Source organism: Panthera uncia, chromosome B1 (genome assembly GCF_023721935.1).
Source record: "Panthera uncia isolate 11264 chromosome B1, Puncia_PCG_1.0, whole genome shotgun sequence".
NCBI classification, from domain to species: domain Eukaryota; kingdom Metazoa; phylum Chordata; class Mammalia; order Carnivora; family Felidae; genus Panthera; species Panthera uncia.
The window spans coordinates 185,183,004-185,205,662 of record NC_064811.1 but is presented as its reverse complement, the minus strand read 5'-3'; the positions used below and the strand labels follow the sequence as shown (position 1 = coordinate 185,205,662).

Below are 22,659 nucleotides of genomic sequence, written 5' to 3'. Positions count from 1 at the left end.
CTTTCAGTGTGTTCTGTGAGTCTGTTAGCAAATGATCAAGCCTGAGGGTAGTTTTGGGAACTCCCCCGAACGTGCAACTGGTGTCAGAAGTGAGAGTGGTCTTGTGGAGAACTATGTCCGCACTAACTCTGCAGTTTCCTAAACTCCTTGGGAGTTAGCTCTAAACGTTGGCAATGTCATATCTCAGTAAATATATATTTTTTAATGTGGTCTTTTACCCCCATCTATGTATTTTGAGGTTACCTACGTATGTACACAAATGGATATGTTTGTATACGCATACATCTCCAATGAAACACTGCTTTTAATGCTAGGAAAGAAAGAATCTCTTAAAAATTTTGAAAGCCTGTTAATATTTGTGCTCCAAATTTTAAAGGCATAGATAGCATCTTTATATGAAAGAACAGACCTCAACTCACAGTGGTTATCTAGTAGGAAGTGGGAAGAGATAAGCAAACCAAGGGTTGTCATTTATTATTTTCTATAAATATTATTCAAGTGGTACAATTAATAGTTATTTGGGGGGCTCCTTGGGGGCTTGGTCAGTTAAGCATCTGACTCTGGCTCAGGTCATGATCTCATGGTTCATGGGTTCAAGCCCTGCACTCTGTGCTAACAGCTCGGAGCCTGGAGCCTGCTTCTGACTCTGTGTCTCCCTCTCTCTCTGCCCTTCCCCCTTTCGCACTCTGTCTCTCTCTCTCACTCTCTGTCTCAAAAACAAATAAACATTTTTTAAAAAGAATCATTTTTGTCTCTTAATATTTTTCAGGATTTTTCAAATTCATGAAAAATAAATGTATACCGGGGAAATTTTAGAAATATATACTAACATATATTAGAAATTCAGAAATATAAAAATGTGACACATAGAACCTTACAGTCACAGGAAATACAAAACACCTCGTTTCGTGTATGCACATACTCTTGTTGCAGAGAAGAAGAAGAATATGGTCAAAGCTTTTAACCCTAAAACACTTACAATAGTATAACATTCTACAGAGAAAATAAAATGGAAAGTAAGATGTCACAGAAAACAAAGGAGAAATGTAAAGTATCCAACTATAAAAGATGAGCTTGTCTTGAAATTTTTAAAATAGATGATGGTGGCTATCAAATCCCTGTGGTATTTTGCATTCAATTAGATTCATTTAAGAGCGATATAATAATTTTATTTTAAAATTTCACTCTTCCCACTATGCCAGAAATTACATCTCTTCTGTTACGTAAACTTTTGTTGAATAATTTTACACATAAAGTTGAAAGTTTGGGGGGCATGCCTATGTTTTCAGAATTATTTTAGGGTCACATGAGCCAAAGGTTTGAAAGCCACTCACATTAGCTATAGGCTACGTTTGGCAATCAGTGGGAAAAATGCAATATTCAATCTAAGCCAAGGGCACTCTGCCACCTGGTGGCTTAGAAATTTTCATGGTCACTAAGCAGAAATAAAAGCCTCTTCTCACATCAGGGATGATGATGAACTCATTCATAATAAATAGAATTAGGGACATGACTTATTTGATTACAAGATGTACGGGTACAGAGGAATAAATAAAGTGGTTCACTCTGAATATTATCATTGGAAATCCAGGAACTTATCATTGGTAGTTTTTTTTACTGGGTAGGAAAATATCTAAAGTTTCTCACCTAAGATCCACTCGTTTATGTAGTTTTCTTTTGTGAACTTAAGTGAAAGCAACTTTTCGTTGTTATTTTAACATGAAAAAAAAAATTGATCCACTATGTGCAGTGTAGAAGTGAAATCACCAAAGATTCCATCATGCACAGTACTTTACTGAGAAAGCATATATGTAAATCTGTTATCTGCTTTCAATGGCCGATTGAAATTCTTGTTGACTAATGACATGTTCTCTTAACTTGTCCATCTCTCTGTCAAAAATAAGCAAAAAATAAGAAAATGTAGAGTTAGTCATAGTAAATCCGGTAGCTGTATTTCTAACTTCCCGAAAATCATTCGACAAGTCCTCAAACTTACAAGGTGGTAGCATTTTAAAATGGCCCCATTTCCAGGATGTGTGATTTGAACTTCTATGGGTATTCTTCTACCACATTCTCTAGATAACTTGGAACAGACAGAAAAGAAAATATAGTCTCAGGATGCAGCTTCACAATCTTCGGAGTTATTGATAACACACAAATCAAACTGCAGATGATTTCAGAGCTCTCAGTCCCTTTCACAGAAGTGCCAGCTGAAGTATATTTCTCTCACATCCCTGTCCAAAACCAGATTCCGTTTACTAGGTACTGTAAACATGGCTGGCTTTGCAACGTCCTTCAGAGGAGAAAGTCACCAATACAGAAACAAAAAAACCAAAGTGGAACATCCACCTTGAGTAAACTCTTACTTGAAAGTAGTCAAGAGTAAGAGAAAACCAATGTGAAACAAATTTGCCAATTTGACTTCAATTCCAATTAAAGTGGAGCCGAACCCTCTCTAGTCACAAAATCTATATTTTTAAAAATGTAACATAAAGAGGCTCAGTCTGTTGAGCGGACCAGGTCTTGATATTGGCTCAGGTCATGATTGGCTCACGATTCGTGAATTCAAGCCCCGTGTCCAACTCTGCGTTGACTGTGCGGAGCCTGGTTGGGATTCTGCCTCCCTCTCTCTGCTCCTCTCCTCCCTTGAAATAAATAAAAATAAACTTCAGAAATATAACATAAAAATTATCATCATGTCTTAAGTTGAAAAGGGATATGGTATCAGGAACCCAGTGTCAGTCAGCTGACGCTGACAAAAAGGACAGAGACGAGATGTGCTCCACCCTGAGCCTTTGAACGAGCCTGTCTGATGACGTGATGCCCAGAGCAGCTGTGACCCTGAAGTGATGAGACCGAAGGTGACAAGTCAGCTTGCAGATGGCAGGGCACAAGGGTCTGGGGCCTCCGGTGGCATAATGGCGTGGCCAAAACAACTCTGGAACCCTTAGCTCCCAGAGAGTTTTTATCTTGCAAGATTACTAAATGTCTTTATTGCTTAAGCCACATTTAGTTGGATGTCACAGGTAGCCAAAATCATTCCAGCTTCTACATTACAGAAGGATGTTCCTGACAACAGAATCATTCAGACCCCCATCTGTCCCTTGGGTATAATCAGCATCCTGGCCCAGAGGGCCTATATGCGCACTGGGTCCCCTCACAGAGTAAAGAAGATGGCGGCTCTATCAGTGACAGTCGGACCACGTTGTGTTTGTCTTTTACCACGTGACGTCTGGTGGGGGTACAGATAACAGTGGGGTCAGAGGGAGGGGTGGATCCCCTCCATAACTGCCCTGTCTGAGTTCTGGGAGGGTGCACCCTCACGGGGCAGGGTAAACTTCATTACGCGTCGTGGTCAGGTGGGAGGTTTAACCCAAGCCCTAGCTTTCCTGAGCCACATGTGCTAGGTCTCGTGTGTTGCCAGGCCCCAGAAGTAACCAAGAACCCCGGTGAGGAAGTTTCCCCAGAGGCGGCTGCCATACCATGGGCAAAACGGCTCTGTGGAGAAACACTAGCTGGGCAGGGTTGAATGGGCATGTCAGCCAAATCCTGCAGGATGACAGCCATCAGATGCTGGGTTGAGCTCATGTCAGCCAGGGACAACCGCCAGGAGCACGGCACCAACAACACGCCCTGACTGTCCACACTCGTCTCTGCACCAGAGACCTGCAGGGCATCCCTGACCAGATGGCTGAAGAACACTGCCCAGAGGCCAGAGGACAGCAGACACACGCTAAGCGGGCGAGAGAATATTGGCTGCAGGTCACATAAGCTGCACTCCTTCCCTCCCTCTCCTTTGTTGTTGAAAGGAGCAGGCCCGGAGGACAGAATCTCTGGGAGACTGACCCTTTCATCCAAGTCAGCCTGAATACCTCCCTAAAAGACACAACCTACCAGGTAGACTAAGGTTTAAACAAGCCTGGGAGCGCCTGGGTGGCTCAGTCGGTTAAGCTTCTGACTCTTGATTTCAGCTCAGGTCATGATCCCAGGATTGTGGGACTGAGCCTCACACCGGGCTCTAGCACTGAGCATGCAGCCTGCTTGAGATTTTGTCTCTCTCTCCCTCTGCCTGCCTCCCCCACTCATACTCTCTTTCTCTCTCTAAAATAAAAAAAAAATTTTTTAACAAGACTGGAAACTGTTCATTTTTGCCATCAGCCTGTGAGCAGGGGTGATGGAGATGAGTTGGGGGCAGGGCTGGAAGGCTGGATTCATTATAGACAAAAAGAGCATACGTTTTAGCAGCACACGTAAGTTGTAATGTGAGTTCAATTTATAACCTTGCTACACACACTATTTCATAAGGAAATTGATGGCGTTTGGCCTGGGTGTTGGATGAGGGAGGGTCCTGGGGACAGACTGGGAGACCGGGAGTCTGGAGGTAGGTTTGCTTTCTGTGGATACCTTTTATAGTCTGAATATCTTACCATGTGTACAGATTACTTCTTCAATTTAAAAAAAGTGGCTGGTTGGGGCACCTGGATGGCTCAGTCGGTGGGGAAGGTGTCTGTTTCTTAACCTTGGCTCAGGTCATGGTTTCACGGGTTCATGAATTTGAGCTCTGCATCAGGCTATGGATGGACTATTAGTGTGGAGCCTATTTGGGATTCTCTCTCTCCCTTTCTCTCTCTGTCCCTCCTCTGCTCTCTGTCTCTCCCTCTCAGAATAAATAAATAAACTTAAAAAGAAAAGTAGTTAGTAAAAAACCAATGAAAGTAAATGGCATGAAAACTGTAAATAAATAAAAGATAATTTTTTGAAGACACAGTGGGCCAGACAAGAGATGGCATACCTCGAAAGCCGTATTTAGCAGGTAACACTGAAGAGGAGGGGAGGCAAAGGAGAACACCATACGGCCTCCTCGAGTCACCCAGGCACGGGGAGGGGCTCCCGTTGACCAGGCACAAAGCTGGACAATCGCTACTGGGAGCAGCAAATCTAACTGTGACGGGCTAGTGGCAAAGTGAGGCAGTGCAGCCCAGAGGTTACAGAAATGAGCTGTAGCACCAGGCTGGTTTGAGTCTGGGCTGCATTTACTAGCTGATGACTTTGGGCAGATTCTTTACCCTCTCCTTGCCTCAGTTCCTTTGTATGTCAGTTGAGAAGAACGACTCATTTTTTGTCAGACGACGCTGTCATAAAGATTAAGTGTAAACACTCAGAATTGTTCCTGGTGCACAGTAAATGCACAGCTACTACTGTTATTTCTGGAATTGACCGAGAGGGAAAAAAAGGCACCAAGCCTTTCAAATTCTAAGCTTGGAGAACCACTGTCTCTTGGGGCCAGTCAACAGCACAGGCATCGACACCCTCCTCTTTCCTCAACTCTGGCCCCAGTCAATATGACAGTGGACCCAGATCAGGAAAAGTTTGATGGTCACGAAGAAAGTCAATCCCTGCCACTCATTTCACCTGCCCAGCAGGGAGGGGGCAGTTGCGTGGGAAGGCGGCCAAGAAAACAACACGTCAAGCTGTGGAGGTCCAGAAGCACGGGATGCTGACATCTCATTTCCTGGTTACAAGCTGCTTGACATTGGAACATGTCAGGGAAGGGAGGAGATGACATGGTGAGACAATTTGGGGGAGGAGAGCAGGACACACAACTCCCAGCTCTGAGGAATGGAACACGGGCCCTGGTCATGCCTCCAGACCCCATACCCGGGAACCACAGAAAGTAAGTAAAATTAGGAGCATAATCACCCCGCGTGATAGATGAATATGCTAAATAAGTTGGAAACATTTGTAAATCCAATGTAAACACACCAGGCCAAAAATGCATTCAGTCTTTAAGGAGTTTACAATGCAGACACAATTATAATGGAATATACAGTAGGTTTTATGAGACAGTTATAACAACACAGAGGAGGGCATCTAAGTCAGATGGGAGGCTCCAAGAAGGCTTCCTGGAGGAGGTGACCCTTCGACTGAATTTAAAGGATGAATATTAACTAATTAGAAACAAAGGGGGAGCACCTGGATGGCTCAGTCACTTAAGTGTCTGACTTTGGCTCAGGTCATGATCTCGTGGTCTGTGAGTTCGAGCCCTGCATCGGGCTCTGTGCTGATAGCTCTGAGCCTGGAGCCTGTTTTGGATCCTGTGTCTCCCTCTCTCTCTGCCCCTCCCTAGCTCATGCTTTGTCTGCCTCTCTCTCTCTCAAAAATAAAAATAAAATAAAATAAAATAAATAAAAAAAGAAACAAAGGGGATGAGGAGAGTATTTCAAGATCAACACAAAAGAAGTGGAGGTAAGAAATCATGCAATTCACACACACTGTGGAGCGGCTGAGACGGAGGAGGATGTGTGTGTGTGTGGGGGGGGGTGATAGCAGATGAGGCAAGAGAGAAAGGCCATATCCAGAAAATGCAAGACCTGGCATGCAAAACCAGAAGGATTTTACTTTAATCTTACGTCGGGGGAACGACAGGCGGTACACGGGAAAGTGACATGATGACATTTGCAGTTTAGAAGGGTCATCCACATAGCAGTGTGTGCCGGTCCAGGAAGAGGTGGGCAGACTGGAGGCAGGTGGACCAGCTCCGAGGGCCTACTGCAATCTAGGAGAGGAGAAACAGTGTCTGATCAAAGGCAGAGAGGACGGAGAAGGAGGGTGAGATGACCAGGAAGTAGTCTCTACATTCCTTGGTGACCAGTTAAGTGTGAGACGAGGAAGAATGGGAATCTAGGATGCTTTTTAGTTTTATCGGATTTGGACAGACGCCGAGAGAGAGACAGGAGACCTGGGAGGTGGAGCAGGCATTGAAAGTAGTAAGTTTGAGGTGAAGCTTGTAACACACGTATGCGTCTGACACTCAAGCAAAAGAGGTCTGAGCTAGCCAGGTAGATATGAGAGTCACCAGCACAGAAGTGACATTGAAGCTACGCGTGTGTGTGAACGCGCTTCTAAGAACGTATAAATGAGAATAGCATCTGGGCAGTATTGGCACGTAACGAATGAGAAGCTAGAACCCACCAAGGAACCTATAAAGAACCAGCCAGAGAGGAGAGTGGAAAACCAAAAGAATGTGACGTCATACAGTAAAGCCAAGAGTAAATACAGATTTAGGAAGAAGTGGGTGTTCGGTAGAGGTAAATGTTCCAGAGAAGTCATATAAACCAGGGACTGGAGAACATGCCTTTTGTTTGGCATCGTGGAGCGTGGAGGTCCCAGGAGACCTCGGCAAGAGTAACTCCAAGGGGAAGGAGAACCAAAGCCGTGGATTGTGTTGCGAATGAGAGAGTGGAGAGCAAATGGCACTTCAGAAAGAGTCTGCCAGGGACACAGAAGGTAGAAAGATGCTGGAAGAGAATCTAAGTTTGCAGGAAAGGTTTTCGCCACGTTCACCCAGGAGTCTGGAAATAAGCAAACACAGCAGGGTGCAATCGCCCAAGTAAATTACGTTGAAGTTGAATTCTGGTTTAAAATTGAGAGGTAGATTGTTATGCTAAGTGAAGTAAGTCCTACAAGAGAAAGACAGATACCATATGTTTTCACTCTTATGTGGATCCTGAGAAACTTAACAGAAGACCATGGGGAAGGGGAAGGAAAAAAAAACGTTAGGGAGGGAGCCAAACCATAAGAGACTTTTAAAAACTGAGAATAAACTGAGGGTTCTTGGAGGGTGGGAGGGAGGGGAGTGGGTGATGGGCATTGAAGAGAGCACCTGTTGGGATGAGCACTGGGTGTTGTATGGAAGCCAGTTTGACAATAAATTTCATATAAATAAATAAATAAATAAAATTGAGAGGTAGAAAGTAAGTGCTGGCCAAGATGCCCCACTCCTTTGAGGTCACCAATCAGAAATATTTGACAACTGGGGCGCCTGGGTGGCTCAGTCGGTTGGGCGTCTGACTTCGGTTTAGGTCCTGGTCTCACTGTTCGTGAGTTCGAGCCTCGCATTGGGTTCTGTGCTGACAGCTCAGAGCCTGGAGCCTCCCTCAGATTCTGTGTCTCCCCCTCTCTCTGCCCCTCCTATGCTCATGCTCTGTCTCTCTATGTCTCTCTATAATAAATATAAATGTTTAAAAAAATTTTTTAACAACAAAAAAAAGAGAACTATTTGACAGTCTTCCAGGAACACCTATTGAAAGAGCCTCGGTCATTCGCTTCCAGACCTATTGCTTAAGCACCGCAGCTTGGTTGATTGATTTTTCACTGAGTTTGCCTGAGTGGGTTTCCCACTCTCCGTGTTGTGAGAAGATCCACGTCAGCTTTTATCTCTGAAGAGAGAACAGTCCAGCAAACAGGGACCTGATGTGCACCTAATGTAGTATGAAATCAATCTGTTGACCACCAGACAGAGAAATGCAGGACTTCTGATCATCTACGTGTTGGGAAGCAACACAGAGAGAATTTCTGCCCAATGGAGAAGAATATTCTAGGTGATTCTGAACCTATGTCTGTTGAGGGATTGTGGAAGATGTCAGGGACCCAGGAGCACTGAGTCCTGTCAATGGCTTGTATTACTTTAAGTACCTAGATCTATAGTACTTCACAGGACAATATTTAACAAATGTTACAGTATATGTTTCCTTAAGTTAATTTACATAAATGTAAACACATTCCACATTACTACAAATATTCTGCATTTAGCTATAGCTTAGGGGTATTTTTTGGTTCAAAGAATATTATTTGGTCTCTTGGAACCCTACAGAACAAAGTACCATAATGATATAAACTTTTTCCTACCTTTCAGAGAAGTGCAATTCTTTATTTACACATATACTCACTAAGTTTCACATCAGTAAAATAAACTGATAAAATAGTATGAAGCGTTAAGCATTCTACCATTTAACAAAACTTCCTAAAGTTATCTTCACAGTGTTTGAGAGGACTCTAAGGGAAAATCACAGTAAAACATTCGGGAGTCTTTTTCCTCTCAAATCCTAACATCAAATGTGGTGTTTATGTTAGAAAGACTGCCAAAGCAGACTGCAACCTTACACTTAGACATAAATGAACTCCTCTCTTCCAGTCATAAACAAAACCGAAAGCTTCAAGCCAAAGATCCCTCCCAAAGCAGGCTTTAGTCATTCTTTCCCAAAAACCTAGGCACGTACATTATATATCACAGGGCCTAGTCTCAGCTGGGGTTTGGAATTTCCTTTCTTGGTTCTACCAATTGGAGTGAAGAAAACTAATCCCTTCAGTGTTGGAACACACTGTCAAGCTATTCTAAATCACTATGGGCTAGAAATCTCCTGAGTTTTCTTCTCATGATTCAAAACCAGTGCAGATATCAAGACCGGGCTAAAAATCATGTTGACAAGTAAATTAGGAAGAAAGAATAAAATGTTAATGGAAAGCGAGCTGAGTGAGAGTCTCTGTGTCCCTCTTATATCAAGCCCACGTATATAGTCCAAGAGCTTGTGATGTCCTCCTTTGGCCCGGTGGTCAGAAATAGGCATCTGAAATTCTAGTATGTGACTCACTAGCTGTTTCACTCTGGGTCCCTCTCTGGGCTTCTGCGTCTCACACACAGAATGAGGGGATTTGCCTGCAGCATTGCTAAGAGGTCTTTGCCTTAACTTTGAAAATCGCTGGGTTTTTTTTCACTAGTTAATATATATCTTAAACATGCCTCTAAGTCACAACAGGGCACCTGGTGGACTCATAATACATGTTCTTTAAACTAATTAACTAGTTTGGATACTAAGAACAAGAGGCTCTTTGGGAATTATATGATAAAGTATAGTTTATGAGATCTTTTTCTTTCAGAGTAGGAGAGAAAGTCACACAGTGGCAAGCAGCTGGACTAAAATATTTCTAAAATATTTCTGGTGACTCCAGCTCTGTTCGATCTGCGTGGCTCAAATATCAAAGTCTCTCAGAAACCTAAAGAATTCCTTTTACTCGTAAATGCCCAACAGGATCTGCATGCCCCAAATGCAAAATCTGGACCACCTGGGGAATGCATTTTACAGACAAAATTTCAGAAGCGTAATCCCAAACAAAGAGAACTGTAGTGGGCCTTCCAAACATAGAAATAACCTGGGCAGCTGTGATTTTCACTTCAAATATACAATGGAATAATAGAAAATAAAATTATACTTAAGCAGCTATGTGCAGAAAATAAAACAGGACATGCTGTAAACGGTGTAAAAGAACTAAACGCCTACTTCTATTACTTATTTTTACATTTGTTGAGCTCAGTTTTGCCATTATGGAACCTTTCACCTTGGACAAGTTAGCTTTCTATTTTTGGATTTCTCCTCTAGAAAAAAGTAAAGTTTGGGGTGTGGAAAAAGGGCCCAGATAAATTTGAGAGTCACCTTTAGCTCCTATAATTCTCCATAATACTGCTTTTCTGGTTACAGAGGTCACAGAGTTCATATCACAAATTTGTTTTAACATGGATGCTAATGAGGACATTATGCTAAAGCAAAAGAAGCCAGGCATGGAAGGACAAATGCAGGATGATTCCTCTCATGTGAAGCATCTAAAATCATTGAAACAGAAAGTAGAAAAGTAATCATCGAGGGTGGTGGAAAGGGGCGGGAGGCGGGGTGGTTAGTGCTTAGTGGATACAGGGTTTCAGTTTTGCAAGAGGAAATGTTTTAGCTGCACAGCAACGCAATTACACTTAACACTACTGAATTGTACACTGGAAAATTGTGAACATGGTTAATTCAATGGTATGCATTTTTTTACCACAATAAAAAATAATTTTGTCTTAGTATAAAGAGAAAGAAATTTAAAGCCATCCAAAATTCAACCACTGAAGGAAAAATTTCTATTAACCAGTTGATGCTTGTCCGCCAGATATGTTCACTATTATTTGCTTCAATGTTTATTTATTCGTTTTGAGAGACAGAGAGCAAGAGAGGGGCAGAGAGAGAGTGAATCCCAAGCAGGCTCCACAGTGTCAGCACAGAGCCAGATGCGGGGATCAGTTTCACCAACTGTGAGTTCATGACCTGAGCCAATTTCACGAGTCAGACGCTTAACCAACCGAGTCACCCAGGGACCGACCCCTCAACATTATTTTTTTTAACAGCTAACGAGTGCCTACCCTGTGGTTCTGTCTGCTGGAAACAAAATAATGGGCATGACATAGACCCAGCCTTCACGGGTAAGGAAGTGGCAATTACAGTAAAGGGTAGTAATAAGTTCTACACTAAGGGGACACACAGAGAGTAATGGAAGCATAGAGAAGGAGCAAGCAAACCAGGGTAGGGATGAGGAAAAGCTTCCCATCTGAGATGTAAAAGATGAGAAGATATCAAGGCAAAAAGAAGGCAACAGCACTCTGGCCAGAAAGCACAGATGGAAGAAGTCTGGTCAAAGCCAAGTACGTTACTACAGATGGAGACAGAGGACCTTCAGAGATGAGGTGCCAAAGAGCAGCAGGGGCAGGATTACAAGGGGCTCTGGACCCCGTGTTCACGAGCCCGAACGTCTTCTTTTTTTCTTTCCTTTTTTTAAATGTTTATTTATTTTTGAGAGAGAGAGAGGGAGAGAGAGAGAGTGCGAGTGGGGGAAGGGCAGAGAGAGACAGGGAGATACAATCTGAAGCAGGCTCCAAGCTCTGAGCTGTCAGCACAGAGCCCGATGTGGGGCTGGAACCTACGAACCATGAGATCATGACCTGAGCCGAAGTCCGGCGCTTAACCATCTGAGCCACCCAGTCGCCCCAAGCCCGAACATTTTCTAAATGCTGTTGCTCCGATGGTTGGAGAGTGGTCAGTGTGGCATGGACAAGATTAGATTTGAATTTTGAAAGACCTCTGGGCTTGGCTGCAGAGAATGGATGGTAGGGGTCACGCTCAGTCGAGGGAGGCCGTTTAGGTGGTGGTGAGCCAGCATGATGAGACAGGTAAAGGCACAGCCACCGTCATGCTGCATTTGCAGTTTGGGACTCAAGTTTTTTCACTTAGTATTCCATAATTAGCATTTTCCCATTTCAGTAAAAAAATTGTGGTAATCCTTTCTGATGGCTGCATGGTATTTCATGGAATGGAAATTCTATGATTGATTTAACTACTCGTCTATGTTTGAATGTTGTTTCCAAGTTTTTGTTATTCTTTTTACTTTTTATTAAAAAGATATTTTAAGTTTATTTATTTATTTTGAGAGAGACAGAGACAGCACAAGTGGGGAGGGGCAGAGAGAGAGGGAGACAGAAAATCCCAAGCAGGCTATGTGCTGCCAGGGCAGAACCTGACGCAGGGCTTCAACCCGTGAAACTGAGAGATCATGACCTGAGCTGAAACCAAGAGTCAGATGCTTAACGGACTGAGCCATCCAGGCACCCCTAAGTTTTTGTTATTCTAAAACAAGAGGGATGCTTATTTTGGTACAAGATCCTTATCTACATTTTAAAAATATTTTCATAAATGTTCAGATTATATAATGTCTTGCAGCATGGCAGAAGATATGTAAAAGAGATGATTATAATCCAGGCATGGAAGGCAATGTTACCAAAGGGGTGTGTGTGTGTGTGTGTGTGTGTGTGTGTGTGTGTGTGTACACAGCTTTACTTTGTCCTAAAAGGCCATTCTGGATGCCAGACCTTCCAAAGAAGGTATAATATAACATCCTCCATATTGCACAGGACAGGGGAGACTGTGGGTTTGAGCTCCACAGTACGTTGCTCTATCCAGGCAAAAGGTCAAGTGCTGCAGAAGGCCAAAGCTAAAAATAAAGTGTGGCACTGGGAACACTAAGGAGCTGTTTCAGGGAACATTAAGGGGGAAGTGAATCATCCTAAATTCGCACATGTGTATCCTCCCAAGACACTGTGTAACCTCCACAGCCAGGGAAAGTAGACCAATTCTTACTTGAAACTAATTTTAATAATAATGCTAATAATTTTAGTAACAAGACAGAGTAGTTTCATTCCTGTCACACTCTGTTCCCAAAGGCCAAATTCTCACGAACCATCTATGGACCAGGCTGGCCCATGTCCATGAACACGGGTCCTGAGAGAGATACAGCACCACGAAGGTGAGGAATCTGAGTCTCCCTGAAAGTTTACCAATGGTTAGCGGACTAGAAGACTATCGTAGCCATGCGGAGGGTCCGTACAAACTGTGCATGGACTTGGAGAGGATTTTGATCCCTTCATCACTGTCCTGGAGGTTCCGCAGGAACTCCAGATAACTACTGCCAGTTGCACTGCATATAAGGTTGCGTCTCTTCAGGAAATCATTAAAGGATTCCTCCTTCAGATGCGAGTCAAATTTTTTCAGGACTGAAAAAGAAATCTTCTTTTCCAATGTCTGAGAGAAAGAGAGAGACAGAGGGACAGAGCAGAGAGACAAGAGGCAGAGAGGGATCGAACACCACTACTTTACAGAGTTTCCATGTGAATCATAGATTTGGGTTTTTTAATTTTTTCTCCTTACTAAGAGTCATGAGGAAGATGGTGGAGAACAATTTGGGGAATTTATTCAGCATATTTTTTAGAACATCTACAATGTAAGTATAAAATACAATGGGGTTATAAAGTCATAGTGACTGTCTTCTTATGGCTTACAATATAATTGCAGAGCTAAAACTCCACGATAACAATTATTACAAGTATGCAAAGTAACGATTACCTATCAGGTGCTACAACAGCCCCCAAGAGGCGGGGCTCACTCCCTGCTGGGACATCCAGGAAGAAGAAGATAGCAGGGAAATTTTTTTTTTTTTTAACGTTTATTTATTTTTGAGACAGAGAGAGGCAGAGCATGAACGGGGGAGGGTCAGAGAGAGGGAGACACAGAATCTGAAACAGGCTCCAGGCTCTGAGCTGTCAGCACAGAGCCTGACGCGGGGCTCGAACTCACGGACCGCGAGATCATGACCTGAGCTGAAGTCGGACGCTTAACTGACTGAGCCACCCAGGCGCCCCAGCAGGGAAATTTTTTAATGAAAGGTTATTTCTTTCTAATTAGAGCCTGTATATTTAAGACTAACAATTTACAATTTTATAAAATTATATCATTCATACAATGATAAAAGGAATATATAAAAAATGCTCCACACTTAGATCACATAACTTTTCTGATTAGATAACTTAATCTATAGGTTCATTCTCAGACTTCATTTAACTCAGCTGATTCATCCCCTTTGGCAGAACTAAAAATCCAAGTGAATTAGGTCGATTTTGTATTTTGCTTACACAGTGTCCCCACCTTGACTAGATATACTGGGATTTCTAAGGATCCAGGAAATGCTTTTCAGAGACTCACAGCAAAAGAAGAAGAAAAGCAGAGAGCTTTGATAAAAATACAAACTGGATAATAGAGGAGTCAGGGAACTATTTACATGAATAACAACTATGTGCCTAATGAATCTTGAAATTAATAAAAACAGCTTTAAAAAGTATTTTGGCAATACAAGGTCAAACCAGGCAAAGTCTACAGAACCTACTGGCCTCTTTGTCTTCAAGTTGGTTTAAAAAATGCAATTCCAATGGTAAGCATTTACTAAATGCTAACTATGGTTTCCCAGTGGTGGTTATAAAGGTTAGTAAGACAAAGGCCCAGACTTCAGGAACTACTGTCTAGTAGGGAAAATGGACATGCCAATACAGATTAAATAACATAATAACATTTACAAACATTCAATTGATTTTTAAAACTATTAAGATTGATAAATCCAAGTGTTGGCAAGTAAGTATTAGAGGCTGAATTGTGTTCCCCTAAAATTCACATACTGATATTCTAACCCCCAGGATAACTCAGAACGTGACTGTATTTGGAAATAGGACTGTTTAAAAGGTAATTAAGGTAAAATGAGGTCAAAAGAGTGAGCCCTAATCCAATATGACCAGTGTCCTTATAAGAAGAGGAGGGGTGCCTGGGTGGCTCAGGCCACAAAAAAAATGTTTAGCTTGGTGTTTGGCTCATAGTAAATGCTCAATATATATTAGCTTACTGGGTAAAATACTAACTTAGTAAATAAACATATGTTCAACTATACAGGTAATCATATGTAAACAAAGTAAAATAAAATTGAGTGGTTATTTTTGGCCAAGCTTTATCTTGAAATGAAAATACTGTATTATGACAGGTGGGCACCTGGGTGGCTCAGTCGGTTAAGCATATGACTTCAGCTCAGGTTATGATCTCATGGTTTGTAAGTTTGAGTCCCACATTGGGTGAACTAGTGCCCCGCTTTGGGTGAACATGAGCCTCACTTCAGGTGAGACCTGCTTCTCTCTCCCTGTCTCTCTCTCCCTGTCTCTCTCTCCCCCTCTCTCTCTCTGCCCCTCACTCACTTGCGCCCTCTATCTCCCTGTCTCAAAAAAAACAAAAAAAAGAGGGGCACCTGGGTGGCTCAGTCGGTTGAGTGTCTGACTTCGGCTCATGTCATGGTCTTGTGGTTTGTGAGTTCAAGCCCCACATTGGGCTCACTGCTGTCAGTGAAGACCATGCTTCAGATCCTCTGTTCCTCTCTCTCTGCCCCTCCCTGGCTTGCACTATCTCAAAAATAAACATTAAAAAAGAAAGAAAGAAAGAAAATATTATGATAGGCAATGTACTGTGATAGGCAATCTCTAGACCTTGGTACATGCACCCTTGAATAATGCCCTCCCCCTGAGTGTGGCCTGCATCTACTGACTTGCTGTAACAAACAGAATATGGCAACATCTTGGGACGTTGCTTCCAAAATGAAGTTATAAAAAGAGCGAGGCTTCCTTCTCAGGCACTCTCTTTCTCTTGCTTACTTGTTCTGAGGCAAGCCAGCTGCTTGCTATGTTGTGAACTGCCCTATAAAGTGGCCCGTGTGCCAAGGAACAAATGTGTCTGGTCATCAGCCAGTGAGCGAACTTAGATGTGGCTCCTCCCCAAGTAGAGCCTTGATTCATCACTCCTAGCCAATAGCTGAACTGCAGTCTCATGAGATCCCTTGAGCCAGAAACACCCAGCCCAGATCCCTGACCAACAGAAACTGTGAGATAATAAATCTTATTGTTTTCAGCTGACAAATTTTGAGGACTACTCTGTTAATGTGCACTAGATAACTAATACACCCAATATAGGCCAGGGTGAAAGCTAATGCTGTGCACATAGATAGTGTTAGTAAGAATGTGAATGGGTATAAATTTCTTGAGAGCAATTTTAGCACTATTCCTGAAGATATTTAAATTCTTTTCACCCTAAAAATGAAAATTTGCGCTAAGGAAATACGATCACAAAAACTGAGGTATATTTTGTAAAGTATTCAATGTACTAAATAAAACAGTGAATAACTGGTAACAACCTACATGCCCAACACTGATTGGGAAATTGTGATATAATAAGAAATACAGATTTTAGTCTTTAACTCTGGCTCCTGGCCAGAGCTCCTAAAACTTTTGGCATTTCCTAAGTGATAAAGGTTCTAGGAGAATCTTTTGTTTTAACGTTTGGTCTTTGACTCCAGTTCCTGCCCCAGAGTTCCAAAACCCCTTAAAATTTCCCGGGTGATACTTGCGTCTCCTGTTCTAATGAGGCAAATCTTGGTGGGCTCCTGGACAGCTTCAGGATGGGGGCTGGTCACCAGAAAGACCAAGCTTAAAATGTCCAGGCCCATCTCCCATCCTTGGGCTAGGGCCTGGGGATTGAGTTAATAATCCATCCTGCACATATTACAAAGCTTCCATAAATATTTCTAAAGTATGGGGTTTGGAGAGCCTCTGAGTTGGTAAACATGTGTTGGTGTTGGGAGGGGGGCATGCCCAGAGACCGCATGGAAGCTCTGAATCCCTTCCCCCCTACTCCCATTCCTTGTCTTATGCATTTCTTCCATCTGCCTGTTCCTGAGTTGTATCCTTTTATAATAAACCAGTAATCTAGTAAGTAAACTGTTTTCCTGAGGTCTGTGAGCCATTCTAGAAAGCTACTAAACACAAGGAGGGGTCATGACTTATGGCTGATTGATCAGAAGCACAAGTGACAACTTGGGGTCGGTGTCTGTAGTTGGGGATGAGGGCAGTCTTGTGTGACTGAGGTCTTAACCTGTAGGATCTGATGCTAACTCCAAGTAGGAAAATTTAATTAAATGGCAGGACACCCAGTTGGTGGTGTCCACAGAGAACTGGAGAATTGCTTGGTGTGGGAAAAACCCACACACATTTGGTGACCGGATGTGAAGTATTGAGTGGAGAATGTTGAGAATAAAGTCGAAAAAATGGAAATTTTTCCTTTCAGGAATGGGAAATAAGTTATGGTATATCATTTGATAAAATCTTAAGCATACATGAAAATCATGCTAAAGTTCTAGTTAATGATTTGTTGAAATATCCACAATCTAATAATAACTATGTTCACAAAATAAAAATAATTGGGGTAATCCTAATTTTTTATTTATTTAATTTTTAAAAGACTAAATATGTACCGTCATGATCATAGCAAAGATCTCGAGTGATTAAGTTATTAGGTGATTAACATTTTCTTGGGTATATTTTTCCATAGGTTCAAATTTTTATATAATAAATATGTACTATTTTTTTAATTTGGAAAACCTTTAAGTGTAAAATAATTAAATATGGAACTAGTATAATTCTTAAAATACATTTACCTTGCCTATTTTTTCTGGATCATATTTTTCAAATTCTCTCATGTTCCTGAATCCCTCTCTGAACTTGTCTTTCAGCCACTTTTTTAATCAAGTAAATCTTCTTGTTCTTCCTCTATTTTTGGTATTTTTCTGACATGGCTTCCAGATATCACTGAAAAGGAAAGACACCAAAGTAAATTTTGACTAAAGTTGCAGGATATAAAATTAATATATAGAAATGCATTTCTATACACTAACTTCAAAGTAGCAGAAAGAGTAATTAAGAAAACAATCCCATTTACAATTGCACCCAAAAGAATACATTTCTACACACTAACTTCAAGTAGCAGAAAGAGTAATCAAGAAAACAATCCTATTTACAATTGCACCCAAAAGAATAAAATACCTTGGAATAAACTTAACCAAAGAGATGAAAGACCTGTACTCTTAAAACTATAAGACACTGATGAAAGAAATGAAGATGACACAAACAAATGGAAAGATATACCATGCTCATGGATTGGAAGAATTCATATTGTTAAAATGTCCATACTACACAAAGCAATCTACAGATTCAACGCAATCCCTATCAAAACATCATAGTATTTTTATATAACTAGAACAAATAATCCTAATATTTGTATGGAACCACAAAAGACTCCAGATAGCCGAGTAATCTTGAGAAAGAAGAACAAAGCTGGTGGTATCAGATTCTAGATTCCAAGATATGCTACAAAGCTACAGTCATCAATAAAAGATTGATATTGGCATAAAAATAGACATATAGATCAATGGGACAGTCAACTAATGTATGGCAAAGGAGGCAATAATAAACAACAGGAAAAAGACAATCTTTTCCATAAATGATGTTGGGAAAACTGGACAGCTATATATGCAAAAGAATGAAACTGGACCACTTTCTTTCACCATACACAAAAATAAACTGAAAATGGATTAAATACCTAACTGTGAGACCTGAAACCATAAAACTCCTAAAAGAAAACATAGGCAGTAATCTCTTGGGCATCACCCTAAGCAACCTATTCATGGATCTGTCTCTTCAGGCAAGGGAAACAAAGGCAAAAATAAACTATTGGGACTACACCAAAATAAAAAGCTTTTGCACAGCTAAGGAAACCATGAACAAAATGAAAAGGCAATGTAGTGAATGGGAGAAGATATATGCAAATATCAGATATATCCAATAAGGGATTAATATTCAATGTATATAAAGAACTTTACAACCCCCCCCAAAAATAAGTGTAGTAAAAAATAGGTAGAGGACCTGAATAGACATTTTTTTCAGTGAAGACATACAGATGGCCAACAGACACATGAGAAGATGCTCAACATCACTCATCATCAGGAAACTAAAAGTCAAAACCACAGTGAGCTATCACCTCATACCAGTCATAATGGCTAGTATCAAAAAGACAAACAAACAAACAAACGTTGGCAAGGATGTGGAGAAAAGGCAACAATTGTGCACTATTGGTGGGGATGTAAATTGGTGCCACCACTGTAGAAACAGTATAGAGGTCCTCAAAAAATTAAAAATAGAGGGGTGTCTGGGTGGTTCAGTCAGTTAAGCATCGAACTCTAGGTTTTGGTTCAGGTCATGATTTCACGTTTTGTGAGATTGAGCCCCATGTTAGGCTCTGTGCTAAAAGCATTTAGGATTCTCTCTCTCCCACTCTCTCTCTGCCCCTCCCCAGCTTATGTACACTCATACCTGCACATGCTCTCTATCTCAAAATAAATAAACACAAACAAACAAACAAACAGACAAAAGTTATTTAAAAATTAAAAACAGAAAAACCACATGATCCAGTAATTCCTTTACTGGGTATTTACCCAAGGAAAATGAAAAAATTAATTGAAAAAAGATATATTCACTCCTATGTTTATTGCAGCATTAGGTACAATGGCCAAGATACGGAAGCAACCCAACTGTCCATCAACAGATGAATGGATAAAGAAGAGGTATGTGTATACACACACACACACATATACACCATTTGCGACAACATGGATGGATATATATATATTATATATATATGTATATTCCATTATATATACGTATATACATGTATATGTATAATGGAATATTACTCAGCCATAAAAAAGAATGAAATCTTACCATTTGCGACAACATGGATGGACCTGGAAGGTATTAAACCAAGTGAAATAAGTCAGACAGAGCAAGACAAATGCCATGTGATTTCACTTACATGTGGAATCTAAAAAACAAAACAAGCAAACAAACAGACTCTTAAATACAGAAAACTAATTAGTGGGGGGTGTTGGGGGGGAGGGAGTAGGGGGATGGACAAAATAGGTAAAGAGAATTGAGAGGTACAAACTTCTGGTCATAAAATAAGTAAGTCATGAAAATAAAATGTACAGCAGAAGGAATATAGCCAATAACGTTGTAATAATGTTGAATGATGACAGATGATAATTACGCTTATCGTGGTGAGCAGTGAGTGATGTATAGTATTGTGGAATCACTATCTGTACACCTTAAATATAACATTGTATGTCAGCCATACTTCAATAGTAAAGTTTTTTTTAATCATATAAAATCTCAAAAAGGTAATTAGGTTTCAAAAGTAATATAAAAACAGGGAGGGGGACAAAACATAAGAGACTCTCCAATATAGAGAACAAACAGAGGGTTACTGGAGGGGTTGTGGGAAGGGGGGAGGGGCTAAATAGGTAAGGGGCATTAAGGAATCTACTCCTGAAATTATTGTTGCACTATACGATAACTAACTTGAATGTGAATTAAAAAAAAATAAATTTAAAAAAAGGTAATTAGGTTTGACCCTTTGCATGCAGTATCATTTTACTTCAGGAAATTAAAGATTTAAATAAGCTTACATAAAATCCAAAATGTATTTATTTGGGCCAGAATTTCTTTCCCCAGGGTCTGTGAACATCTGGGGCTCACAAATGTGTTTCAAGTTGCAATTCACGAAACTGTATGCAAAATATCAAGTGTATGTAGATCTTCATAGAAAGTGAATGCACAGTTTAATCAGGGTCTCAGTCAGGTCTGTAATTGCGGTGACAACTATCCTGGCTTACCCACTACTGTGGCTTTTAGCACATAAAGCCCCGAGTCCTGAGAGCTCCTCAGTCTCAGACAAAAAAATGGAACAGGTGGTCACCCTTCCGCAATCCAAGAAAGATCGATAAAAAGTAATCGATTAAAAATAATTCAAAGATTTATTTTCATTTCAGTTGAAGGTACGAGTAAAACTTAGAAGATTACTTCTCAAGTCATAGAATGCTGCTCTTTCTTCTTATTTAACCCATGTCCTGAGAATGACTTTGTATATAAACCAAAACTACTGGGATCCTTCCTAGTTTCTAGGCTAACTGCGATTTGTCAATGACCCCCTCGTTACCATGAACCCTTACCTTTCATATGTGTATTTTACTAGACTGAGATGTGATTACCTAGCAAGGTCACTACCCCAGATCAATCCAAAAGGAAAAACACGTTATCACGTAAGAATCCTGATAGGGAACTCGGGGGCTCTCAGTTGGTTGAGGTGTCAGACCGCTTCCAAATCGTGTAAGTTAAGCTAATTTCTGTCCTCATCGGAGGCAGGCTAGAAGTCAGGAGAACCATCCTGGGAGAGGCCTCTCCATGTTCCCACCACTGCGTGTGGGGAAGGATGGGGCCTGTGCACTCCTGGGAGAGGCCTGGTCTCACAAGGCATACTCAAATTACAGTATCTTTTTTGATTTCTACTTTTAATCCACTAGCCTTTGGTAAGGTCTTCTTGAACAGCCTACTTTGTCTCAGTGGTGTCTCAGAGAATCTTAGGAAGACCTTTAGGCCACCACCGGGGAGAGCAGTCCTTCTGAGGAGGATTTTCCAGTCCAGCCGACTCAACCAGGACATTCTCTTTTCAGTGCTCACCCTGGACATTCTGGTTTTGTTCTCCGAAGAAAGGTGACTTTTGTCACATGCACACGCTTTACGATGTCAAAGTATAAACATAGGTGGCTTTCTCCATCTGTTTAGTTTTTACCTGAAACTTTTATGTTTTTCCATGATCCATCGTGAGCCTCAATCCCCAGTTTTTTAAGAGTTACACCTATTCTGTTACCATCATACCTGCATTAGTAGAAATGACGCATATAATTTAATATGTAAGTTTTATGAAACCGTAAGTACATTATCTCAAGATGGCAAATGTCAGACATTTGGGCCACCACTTTCCCCTTGAGGATCCAAATCAGATACCACTATTAATCACAGTGTTCTTTTTGTTAAGCCTAAACTCAGCCTCGGAAATTTTCTCAACTTCTACCAGACATCTGGCAATGGTATATATACAGCATGGTATATATTTATTTCTGTATATATGTGTGTGTGTGTGTGTGTGTGTGTGTGTGTGTACATACATATGTATACACACAGACATAAACACATATACACATACTTAGTAGATATGTCTATTCTTATCATTTTTATTTTATTTTATTTTTAATTTTTTTTAACGTTTATTTATTTTTGAGACAGAGAGAGACAGAGCATGAACAGGGGAGGGGCAGAGAGAGAGGAAGACACAGAATCAGAAGCAGGCTCTCTGAGCCATCAGCGCAGAGCCCGACGCAGGGCTCGAACTCACGGACCGTGAGATCGTGACCTGAGCTGAAGTCGGACGCTTAACCGACTGAGCCACCCAGGCGCCCCTATTCTTATCATTTTTAAAATGAACAATTGTTTAAAAATTCTATGCCAGGCATGTGTCCTGATTTTGAGTTAAAAAAAATATCATCACTGTATGCACACCACATATACCCCTACATACATAATTATGGAGAAATATATCCACAATGCTTTGCCCTCAGAGAATGACCATAAACTTTTGGCTTATTAACAGGTTCATCTTACCCTTCCTGGTATCCAATATACGAGAATCATCCTGAACTCGAGGTGAAGATCAGAAATAAAGAATACAAGTGAAGCAGCACACACATGATGGGTCAATGGCACAGGCTCTGGAGTTCAACACTGAGTAGGCTCTGAGTCTAGGTCCTGACTCAGCAGCTTGTAAGTTCTTCTCATTTTCTCTCGAGTCTCAGTCTCTTCACTTATGAAATGGAGAGAATAATCCCTACTTCACAGGGTTGTTAAGAAGTAAAGGAACTTTGTGGGGCGCCTGG

At 41.2% G+C, this 22,659-nt stretch overlaps 1 long non-coding RNA gene across 1 annotated transcript; it reads right to left on the bottom strand.

Moving 5' to 3' along the window:
• Window positions 1-767: 767 nt before the first annotated feature.
• LOC125923919 (uncharacterized) lies at window positions 768-19,508 on the bottom strand. Its single transcript, XR_007458196.1, has 3 exons — window positions 19,488-19,508; window positions 17,494-17,644; window positions 768-1,890 (listed from the first exon to the last, which is right to left on the bottom strand). It is a non-coding gene; the product is annotated as an uncharacterized LOC125923919 (long non-coding RNA).
• Window positions 19,509-22,659: the final 3,151 nt, after the last annotated feature.